The sequence below is a fragment of the Amblyomma mixtum genome, chromosome 2, assembly GCF_055824585.1.
Source record: "Amblyomma mixtum isolate Tamu chromosome 2, ASM5582458v1, whole genome shotgun sequence".
In the NCBI taxonomy this organism is placed as follows: Eukaryota; Metazoa; Arthropoda; class Arachnida; order Ixodida; family Ixodidae; genus Amblyomma; species Amblyomma mixtum.
Genome location: NC_143013.1, coordinates 7,710,798 through 7,717,839, shown reverse-complemented (window position 1 = coordinate 7,717,839; position 7,042 = coordinate 7,710,798).

The following is a 7,042-nucleotide window of genomic DNA, read 5'->3' as shown; positions in this document are numbered from 1 at the left end:
AGCGCGATGGCGATCGCGTTTGTGAAACGCTTGTGAGTTCTGTGGTTGCGTATTCCAGAAAACGGTTGACGCAGACAGAGCAGCGTTCGGGATAAATTTCAGTGACTTGCATACTCAGTGCGATTAAGGTAAACAATACGTGCATGATAGCAAAAAAAAAAAAGCGAACAGTGCAGCAAACGAGGCACACGAAAATTGCAGTATGTTTGTGCGTGTGTACAGAAGACACAAGTCTCAAACTTCTGGAGAAAGGAGATACTCTCAGGTGCTGAAACAGGAGTCTGCTACAAAATCTCAACGTTCTATAACGATTCATATATTAAGTACCACATTACACGTATGTGCAAGGGAAATTTCATTGTTTGATGTAGATCTGGCAGAGCTGGTTCGAAAGCGCCTTGCGCTATGGTCGGATACAACTTAAGTCTGCAGTGAAGCTCCGCCCACATTCAGCCTCCGCGCACAGAATTCTTCCACGACAAAAAAGTATTCCGCTACCTAAACGTTTCTTGTTACGTAAACAAGACTCTTACCACAACAAAAGAGCTGTGAGCTCTAGAGTTCTGATATGTGCATTGTTTGATATAGTCAAACATTAAAAAGCTGATTTCGTTTACAGTTGCGTCTGGCCAGCGGAGTAATACAGGACGCCGCGGACCGATGCACAGTGTTAGCAACTGCTGTTTTTTTAAGTTGTATCCTACTATAGAATATAATGCATGGGAAGCGACGATGGAGTCTTGCCAGAATGGCGGGTGATGGTTCAGCGCGTAAACTGCAGGCATAGAGTCTAAAATTCAGCGCAGCATTAGTCAGTCGATCGCATCTCTCAGGCAACACCAAACGTCCTGATGACATCCTAAAAAGGTCCAAACGGACACCCTCATCCCAAAACAATACGTACCGTCTTTGCCAAATGTATCCAGGCAACGGTGGTTGCTAGCTTCCTATATAGCCATGCAGTGGAGCACCTACGGCTCTAAATCTGTGTAAAGTTAGAAAGAACCCTATTCACTTTTAGAGAACTTTTGGTCTTTATAGGTGTGGCACTATGCGGCTTACAAGCAAACCATATTTCCTGTATGGCTACTTTTGGCAAAGACAGCGCGTCATGCGTACCGATGCGTACGTTGAAGTGCATTGTAAGAAAACATCTGTCATGAATTGTTTCATACAGACTGTTGCAACGCTAAACGCGCACTATGCTAAAACTGCTATGGGGGTCGCCATGCATGATGTAGACGACAGGGATTTATATGCACGGAGGATTCCTCCGTGGATTTATGAATAATTCCGATCAAATCAGGAAAGCATACATCATCCAAACTTGGTAAAAACAAGACTGTCGTATGCTATCTGTGCGTCGATCGCTGCGGTCGGCAGCGACGCGGGGTGTAGGCAAAAACCTTGGCAAAAACCAAGGAGGATATATAAAACTTGCTTGGCAAAAACGTAGCATGCATGTCCACCGCGCTCCAAGCGATGCTGCTTTCGAAACCAACTCGCGTACGCGCATATTTCAAAGCGTGCGCGTCGCGTGTGGTTAGAAACATTTCTGTTGGTGACTGAAGAGCAGTTCAGCACTTTTGCAACCTGTTCGCCAGACGGAATTATCTGGCGAAGCGCTGCATAGGCTTCCTTCTGTCGACTATGTTGACTTGTCAGAATGAAACCGACAAAGCACGAGGTACACAGGTCTGCAGCCCCAACATTTGGGGCGATAGAGCATAGCCGATCGCTAAGTGCAAGAAGGACGTCGGGATGCACGACGTGCGGCAGCTTTTTCCCATGACGAACCTACGTGATATGCCTGTTCTCGTCGAGCCACTTCAGTGCGGAGAACGCCGCACACTACTGGACACTCAAGTCATGCAAATGCGATCTTTCCGTTCTTTGGAACTTTGTCGAGTGCGCAGCGAACTTAAATGTTTTATTCTGCTTGATGAAATAGACATTCAATGAAGGGACTAGTCAATGTCTCGCTTTGCTGCTAATGCCTAAAAAAAATGCTCTTTTTGTTCGCTTGGCTTTAAGAGAGGTGCACAGGCGAATGGATACAAGTTTACCTCGAGCTACAACGAAGTTACGCTTGCTCTGCAGGGCTAAATATTTTAAGTCATTTTGCTTGCAGGCCTTATTATTGCGAAAGCAATACTGCGCTAGGTTTTCAGCCTTCAGCGTCGTCCCGACGGATCCACGTTTGACCTTTAGCTGCGCGCCGCTGCCGCGAGGAGGCGCTCGCTGTGATGACGTCACGCCTGACGGAGAGAATAAAATTACGAGGAACTTTAGCTGCATTCTGCTACGCCATTGTTCAATTCACATTCTGTTGGTGCATTAATTTACTGCCAATTAATGACGCTTAATCTTTGCAGCGAAACGCGACAGCGTGTTGTCCACGGAACGCCTTGCCTTCTCTTGGAATCCACTCCGTAGGACCAGCGGTTATCTTGCCTTCGCATTACATGCCCTGCCCAAGCCCATTTTTTCCTCTTGATTTCAACTAGGATATCATTAACCCGCGTTTTTTCCCTCACCCACTCCGCCCGCTTCCGATCTCGTAACGTTACAACCACGGTGTAAGAAATATACCGTGGTTACACCTATCATTTTTCTTTCCATAGCTCGCTGCGTTGTCCTTAACTTAAGCGGAACCCTCTTTGCTAGCCCCCACGTTTCTACCCCATAAGTGAGTACCGGTAAGATACAGCTGTTTGATACTTTTCTCTTGAGGAATATTGGTAAACTGCCATTCATGATCTGAGAGAACCTGCCATATGCGCTCCACCCCTCTGTGGTCACTGCCTGCCCTAGTAGACATACTCTTACTACTTCCAGCACCTCGCTACCAACTGCGAACCTGCGAACTGCTGTTCCCTTGCTAGGCTGTTGAACATTCTTGCACATACTTGCACACACACACACACACACACACACACACACACACACACACACACACACACACACACACACACACACACACACACATATATATATATATGTATATATAGTATATGCGATATGCCTGTTCAGAGCCATGGCACCGCGCTCCGCCAGCTGTGCGCATGCGCACGCGCGGAGTGACGTCAAAGCACGCAGCTGGTGCGCCCGCCGCGCGCCTCGCTGTGTTGGTAGAGGTCAGTTCCGAGGGCCTCTAGAAATTCTAGAGGCCCGTGTACTGTGCGATGTCAGTGCACGTTAAAGAACCCCAGGTGGTCGAAACCAAACCAGTTCCGAGGGAGATATACAATGGGTTCCACGCCGCCGTATATATATATATATATATTTTTTTACAGGCGCCGACGCGCCGGTGGTCCGAGCGCGAAGCTGCGTCTCTAGCGGCGTTCGGTAACGGTGGCTGCTGCATCGTGAGGCTTTCTTAGCGCAGCGCTGTGAGGAAAAGATAGATTTGCCTCTTGATGTGGTAGTCCAAACCGGGAAAGGTTATCGGCAGATTCCTCAAGAGAAGCAAAGGCTGATAATACTAGCTTCAGACTGCTGAGATGAGGTAATCTGGTCGTAAAGGATAAAGTTTGCGGAGCGCGTGTGAAGCGCGTCCGCTCACACGGCCTCCGAACGCTGCGTCTACCAGGTTTAACCAGAGCTAAAACACATCCAATTTTTTTAGCTTATTAAAGCTTAGTTTTCGGCGAGAATGGTCTCTTTTAAAGTGATGGCGTTATTAAAGCCATTAGACGTACGCAGTAAGCTCGCGCATGCATCGCTTACTGCGTTGCGTACGCTGTAAATAGTGCAAGCACGACACTTTTAGCTGGCCGTGCCGTAGCGTCCCTCAGGTGCACGCATGGAGGTGCACGCGTGAGCGGTAGCGCCATCTAGTGACAAGACGCCAAAGCACATCAACGCTGTGTTGAAGAAATTTTCATCCGTAATTACTGATAACTAGGGTGGGTGCACTGCGAGCCTTTTTCATTCTAAGAAGAAAAACTACGCAAACAGAACGACAACTGCTTCGCCAGGTGTCGTTGTTGCGAGGTAAACAGGGCATTTAGTTAGGCCTAAGAGCTTGAAAGTCGACAAATGATCTGAAAAACTGGGGCTAGTTATCGCTTATACCTCTACGCGTGGGCGAGAGCGTGCGAAATAAAAGCGAACCGCTACCATTTGAGCGAGCTATCGCGTCGAAAAATCCAGCGGTGGCATACATTTATTCCGAAGCGGGCGAACCTGTGATACCTGTGAACCGTCACCCTTTACCCGTCCCCTCTCCATTTGTAGGGGAGAGAAGGGAGACACCGGGCGAAGGATAAAAAATTAAATTAAATCGGTTTTTGGGAAAATAACTGGTGGTGGTGGTGGAAACCATTTACCGTGCAATATATTTTTACAGAGAGGTGATTGGGGTAGGCCCTATTGGCCCTTTCCCCTAACAATACTAGGTGGAGCCCCTATTCTGGGGCCCCATTGGCAAGCAACGCCGCCCGCGTCCGGTGAACCAGGCCTTGGGTCTTTAGGACCTGACAGTCGAGCAGGGCCGCCTCCCAGTCCTCTCTGGTGGGGTTGGGGTTGGGGGGGGATAGATGGGTTTGATTGACACACCCAAACCATGTGGAAGGTGTCAGCCACCTCCCCACAGAACTGGCACGTGCCATCAAAGGATGTGTTGAAATGTTTGCGCCCATTATGCTGTGCGATGTGAGTGCACGTTAAAGATTGTCGCCGGAAGATTTCTTGTTCCAGTTACGGCAGCGGCGGCCATGTTTTGATGGAGGCAAAACGCTAAAGGCTCCCATTATGCTGTGCGATGCCAGTGCAGGTTAAATATAGTCGCCGGAAGATTTCTTGTACCGTGGGCACAGTACAGTGTTAGTAAGAATTTTGATGAGGAGGCGCTCGTCAGCGCGATCCAGTCCCTTACAAGGGGCCGGGTAGCGCCGGTGCTCCTCCTTGTAGTAATCGGTGATGTGTTTGAGTAACTGGCGCAGTATCTGCCTCACATATCTGCAAGAAAGGAAGGGGTGTCGTAGTAGAGCGCTACGGGATAATTTCGACCACCTGGGGATCTTTAACGTGCACTGACATCGCACAGCACTCGGGCGCCTTTTGCGTTTCGCCTCCATCGAAACGCTGCCGGCGCGATCGAACCCGCGTACTCCAGCTCTGTAGCCGAGCGCTCTAACCGCTAAGCCACCGCGGCGGGTGCGAAGAATACTTCACCAAAACAGAAAATGACGTTGAGAAGGGAATGAAACAACAACAGCAGGCCTATACATCCAAAAAAATTGGCGGTGGCTTTGCTCGGCTGTGCCAGAATATACGTAGCGAAAGCGAGCGCAACGACGAGGCAAGCGGTGTGACGTCATACCAAACGGCGACGGCGGCTCCGCGGCGAGGCACGCGGTGTGACATCATGCCAGGTGGCGCGACGAGCGCGCGGCGTCCGCCAGCTGCAGTGGTTGCTAGGCAACGGCTCAAGGTCAGTCTCTGTGCCTCCTAGGAGCACCGCCACAGCGAAATCGCAAGTTCGTGGCCAATGTAGCTTTCGCTACAAAATACAGCCTCCCGCGAAGAACTATCTGTGCCAAAATGAGGCCAATTGCGGGAGCCATTCCTTCTCGCATTGCTCGGGACGAGCGACCTTGGTCTCACAAGCCACACCGGTGGCTGTGTTTGAAGGTGGAGCGGGGGCTCGCCTGCTCGTTCTGGTTGTCTCACTTCATGTGTGGTTTAAAGTTCCATTGCCCGTGGTTTCATATGCTAAGCAAGTTAGAATAAATGGGCCCCTTCTCCTGCTGTCGGAGGTGAGGCCCTGGGCTGCAGCCCCCTTAGACCCCCCCTTAATCCAGCGCTGGCCTGAAGACATACTACGACCCACTCCTCTTGCCCTCGCCTTAAGTCGCCAGGGTGGCTCCTCTTCGTTCCCGGGGCAATTGTAGCGAACCACAACGGTCGCGCCTGATACCGCCTGGGCAGATAACTGACGCATAGCCGACGAAGACGAAGTGCCGCCGCGCTGCACGAGATCGGTTCGGCTGGACTGGCCATCTTCTGCGCTGCCCGCCGTTCTGCTCGCCCATTTTGTGTCGACCGCCGTGAGCTCCGTCCCCGTTGTACTTGTGCAGAAATCCCCCTTTCACAGGGACTATTTCTTGCGTTCCTGCAGCCCTGATTGGACGAGAGAGCTCTGCCTTCCGTAGTGCTGCAAACAACTTGTGAGACGAAGTATAGGTCACGCGTGACCTTGTGGGGTATTCCACCGGATTGTGAGCAACCTAACCACCCTGGCAGGTGGTAGTTAAATTAATGGTTTATCTCTAGAGGTTGCTTAGGAGGCGCAATTTGGGTCACACAAGACTCCTCAGTGGCAGCACCCATCGCAGTAATGACGCATCGCTTAACCGCTGCACCATTGCGCAAGGAGTGGTACGAGGACTCCCAGTGACATATATGACTGTAATGTTGAGAATGACCAATTCCGCATATGCGGGCATTAACTCATTAACGCTATCGCGTCATATCCTATAGGGGCGCATGACTTCAAACTTGACTTAGAAGCGTTTCGATGGAGGCGAAACGCAAAAGGCGCCCGTGTGCTGTGTGATGGATGTCAGTGCACGGTAAAGTTCCCGAGGTCGTTGAAATTATTCTGGATACCCTCCACTATACGGCATCTCTTCCTTCCTTTCTCTCAGTCCCTCCTTTATCCCTTCCCTTACGGCGCGGTTCAGGTGTCCACCGAGATATGCGAGACAGATACTGCTCATTTTCTTTCCCACAGAAAACCAACGCGTCAGCCAGTCGCGTGGCGGCTTTGCTCTTATTTTGTTATTGGTTTCCGTGGATAAAGTTTCAGTCGACGGTAACATAGCCACAAATTAGGCTCACGAAAATAAATATACGCGTGGATTATTTGCTTTACGCATCACTGCACCGATGGCAGAGCGGCAAGCCGCCACGCGACTGGCTGAGAAGCACTCCACGCGTTGGTTAACTCCTCCTACTTTCGGAGGACAGTTAAAAAAATGGCGGGAGCAAGGACGTTTAATTCGATATAATAAGGAAATCTTAAGCACAGGACAAC